Source organism: Arachis duranensis, chromosome 9 (assembly GCF_000817695.3).
Source record: "Arachis duranensis cultivar V14167 chromosome 9, aradu.V14167.gnm2.J7QH, whole genome shotgun sequence".
Taxonomy (NCBI): domain Eukaryota; kingdom Viridiplantae; phylum Streptophyta; class Magnoliopsida; order Fabales; family Fabaceae; genus Arachis; species Arachis duranensis.
In genome coordinates this window covers 90,023,466-90,027,947 of record NC_029780.3, presented here as the reverse complement: position 1 = coordinate 90,027,947, position 4,482 = coordinate 90,023,466, and the positions used below count along the sequence as shown (strand labels likewise).

General features: G+C 34.1%; 1 non-coding gene across 1 annotated transcript; it reads right to left on the bottom strand.

Annotated features, from left to right (window-relative positions):
- Positions 1 to 4,378: 4,378 nt before the first annotated feature.
- On the bottom strand, positions 4,379 to 4,482 carry LOC127741729 (small nucleolar RNA R71). Its single transcript, XR_008002935.1, has one exon. It is a non-coding gene; the product is annotated as a small nucleolar RNA R71 (small nucleolar RNA).

Sequence of the window (4,482 nt, the reverse complement as noted above, 5' to 3'; positions counted from 1 at the left end):
GACCATTACCGTCCAACACAACATTCAAGTGGGTAAAATTCCTATCCTTATCCTTTACTTTCCCACTTGAATATGGGCTATTAGAGACGGATGGTCAGCTTAGAGCTCTTTTTGGCATTAAGAGTAAGCGGAAGATGGTCAGTGGTAAGAATTTTCCTGCAAGGTTCATTATGGTTAGAAGCTTTAAGTTTAAACGCAAAGGTTGGTGTACAGCTCAACTGAATGGGTCTAAGAAGTTGTTTGGCTGCTTTAGTGAGAATTCAGACTACTTGCCACCCGGATGGAATCATGAGAATCAACTTGAAGATGGGTGTAGAAACAAGATTTGGGATCCAGGAATATATGAGGATCAATTTTGGGAGCTCAAAGCTTGTGAAGAACTCCATCAAAGCTTGAGGAATTTACTTAGTATGGATAGAGCTTATTGGAAGACCAAGCATTGGTGGAAGTTTCAAGATGAGTTCAAGCATAAGTCACCATGACAAAGAGCTCGCCAAATGTCCAACTTAAGGACTTTAACTAAAAGTGCTAGGTGGGAGACAACCCACTGATGAGCGGATAATTTATACGCTTTTTGACATTGTTTTTAGGTAGTTTTTAGTATAATCTAGCTACTTTTAGGGATGTTTTCATTGGTTTTTATGCTAAATTCACATTTCTGGACTTTACTATGAGTTTGTGTGTTTCTTTGTGATTTTAGGTAATTTCTGTCTGAAATTGAGGGACCTGAGCAAAACTCTGATAAAAGGCTGACAAAGGACTGCTGATGCTGTTGGATTCTGACCTCCCTGCACTCGAAATGGATTTTCTAGAGCTACAGAACTTTAAATGGAGCACTCTCAACGGCTTTGGAAAGTGGACATCCAGAGCTTTCCTGTAATATATAATAGTTCATACTTTATTCATGATTAGACGACATAAACTGGCGCTCAACGCCAGTTCCATGCTGCATTCTGGAGTCAAACGCTAGAAACACGTCACGAACCAGAGTTGAATGCCAAAAACACGTTACAACTTGGCGTTCAACTCCAAAAGAAGCCTCAGCTCGTGTAAAGTTCAAGCTCAGCCCAAGCACACACCAAGTGGGCCCCGGAAATGGATTTCTTCATCAATTACTTACTTCTGTAAACCTTAGTAGCGAGTCTAGTATAAATAGGACTTTTTACTATTGTATTCAGTGTCTTTGATTGTATTTTTTCGATCTTTTGATCACGTTTGGGGGCTGGCCATTCGGCCATGCCTGGACCTTCATCACTTATGTATTTTTAACGGTGGAGTTTGTACACACCATAGATTAAGGGTGTGGAGCTCTGCTGTACCTCAAGTTTCAATGCAATTACTACTATTTTCTATTCAATTCCGCTTGTTCTTATTCTAAGGTATTCGTTGAACTTCAACATGATGAATGTGATGATCCGTGACACTCATTGTCATTCTCACCTATGAACGCGTGACTGACAACCACTTCTGTTCTACCTTAGACCGGGTGCATATCTCTTGGATTCCTTAATCAGAATCTTCGTGGTATAAGCTAGATTGATGTTGGCATTCATGAGAATCCAGAAAGTCTAAACCTTGTCTGTGGTATTCCGAGTAGGATTCAAGGATTGAATGACTGTGACGAGCTTCAAATTCGCGATTGTTGGGCGTGATGACAAACACAAAAGATTCAAGGGATTCTATTCCAACATGATCGAGAACCGACAGATGATTAGCCGTGCCGTGACAAAGCATTTGGACCTTTTTCACTGAGAGGATGGGATGTAGCTATTGAGAACGGTGATGCCCTACATACAGCTTGCCATGGAAAGGAATAAGAAGGATTGAAGGAAGACAGTAGGAAAGCAGAGATCCAACAGGGACAAGCACCTCCACACACTTATCTGAAATTCCTACCATTGAATTACATGAGTAACTCTATCTTTATTTTCTATTTTATTTATTATTCGAAAACTCCATAACATTTACTATCCGCCTAACTGAAATTTACAAGATGACCATAGCTTGCTTCATACCAACAATCTCTGTGGGATTGACCCTTACTCACGTAAGGTATTACTTGGACGACCCAGTGCACTTGTTGGTTAGTTGTGCGGAGTTATGACTAAGTGTGATTAACGTTTGAGAGTGCTACCAAGTTTTTGGCGCCATTGTTGATGATCACAATTTCGTGCACCAAGTTTTCGTGCACCAAGTTTTTCTTTTTAGTTTTATTTTCAAAAATTTTTTTTCAAAAATTAAAAAAAATTTATCCCTATTTTTGAAAAAAATTTAATTAAAAATAAATCATTCTATGGCTTCAGAATTTTTAAAAATGGATTCTAGAGTTTCATGAAGCATGTGAAACCTAGCTGGCTGTAAAGCCATATCCAAATCCTTTTGGAATGAGACTTCAACTAATCACCACAATGCATGTAATTCCATCCTAAAGCTGGCTGGCTATGAAGCCATGTCTAACCCTTGGATTGGAGCTTTAGGCTAACATTGAAAGATTTCTGGAATCCTTATTAAAAATTTTGAATTTCTTGTTTTCTTTTTCCTATATGTTTTTCGAAAAATATAAAATAAAATACAAAAAAATCATAAAATCAAAAAAACCAAAAATATTTTGTGATTCTTGTTTGAGTCTTGGGTCATGTTTTAAGTTTGGTGTCAATTGCATGCTTTAAAAATATTTCTTGCATTTTTCGAAAATTCATGCATTCATAGTGTTCTTCATGATCTTCAAGTTGTTCTTGGTAAGTTTTCTTGTTTTGTGTCTTTTATTGTTTTTCATATGCATTTATGCATTTATATTGTCTAAGCATTAAAGATTTCTAAGTTTAGTGTCTTGCATGTTTTCTTTGCATAAAAAAATTTTCAAAAATATGTTCTTGATGTTCATCATGATCTTCAAAGTGTTCTTGGTGTTCATCTTGACATTCATAGTGTTCTTGCATGCATTAAGTATTTTGATCCAAAATTTTTATGTTTTGGGTCATATTTGTGTTTTTCTCTCTCCTCATTAAAAATTCAAAAATAAAAAAATATCTTTTCCTTTTTTTTCTCTCAAAATTTTGAAATTTTGGGTTGACTTAGTCAAAAATTTTTAAAATTAGTTGTTTCTTGTAAGTCAAGTCAAATTTTCAAATTTAAAAAATCTTATCTTTTCAAAACTTTTTCAAAAATCAAATCTTTTTCATTTTTTTATTAATTTTTGAAATTTATTTTTTTAAATTATTTTTCAAAAATATTTTTCTTAATTTTATCTTTATTTTCGAAAATTATGCTAACAATTAATATGATTGATTCAAAAATTTGAAGTTTCTTACTTTCTTGTTAAGAAAGGTTCAATCTTTAAATTCTAGAATCATATCTTTCAGTTTCTTGTTAGTTAAGTAATTAATTTTAATTTTTAAAATTAAATCTTTTCTAACCATATCTTTTTAATCATATCTTTTCATTTTATCTTTTATATCATTTTTTTTCAAAATTTTATCTTTTTTCAAAAATTTAATTTTAAAATATCTTTTCTAACTTCTGATCTTCTTATCTTCTTATCTTTTCAAATTTGATTTTCAAATCTTTTTTAACTAACTAATTAACTTTTTGTTTGTTTTTTATCTTTTTCAAAACCACCTAACAACTTTTCTCTCTCTAATTTTCGAAAATACCTCCCTCTTTTTCAAAAATTCTTTCTTTAATTAATTAATTGTTTTAAATTTTAATTTTAATTTTAATTTTATTTCTTATCTTTATTTTTCAAAAATCACTTAACTCCTTCTTCTTCTACTAATAATAAGGAACCTCTTTACTGTGACATAGAGGATCCCTCTTCTTTTTCTGTTCTCTTCTCTTTCATATAAGCAGGAACAAGAAAAAAGGCATTCTTGTTGAAGCTGATCCAGAACCTAAAAGGACTCTGAAGAGGAAACTAAGAGAAGTTAAATTACAACAATCCAGAGACAACCTTGCTGAAATTTTTGAACAAGAAAAGGAGATGGCAGCCGAACCCAACAATAATAATGCAAGAAGGATGCTTGGTGATTATACTACACCTACTTCCAAGTTTGATGAAAGAAGCATCTCAATTCCTGCCATTGGAGCAAATAATTTTGAGCTGAAACCTCAACTAGTTGCTCTAATGCAACAGAACTGCAAGTTTCATGGACTTCCATCAGAAGATCCCTACCAGTTTTTAACTGACTTCTTGCAGATCTGTGAGACTGTTAAGACTAATGGAGTAGATCCTGAAGTCTACATGCTTATGCTTTTCCCTTTTGCTGTAAGAGACAGAGCTAGAGCATGGTTAGACTCTCAACTTAAAGATAGCCTGGACTCCTGGGATAAGCTGGTCACGGCCTTCTTGGCTAAGTTCTTTCCTCCTCGAAAACTGAGCAAGCTTAGAGTGGATGTTCAGACCTTCAAACAAAAAGATGGTGAATCCCTTTATGAAGCTTGGGAAAGATACAAACAGATGACCAAAAGATGTCCTTCTGACAT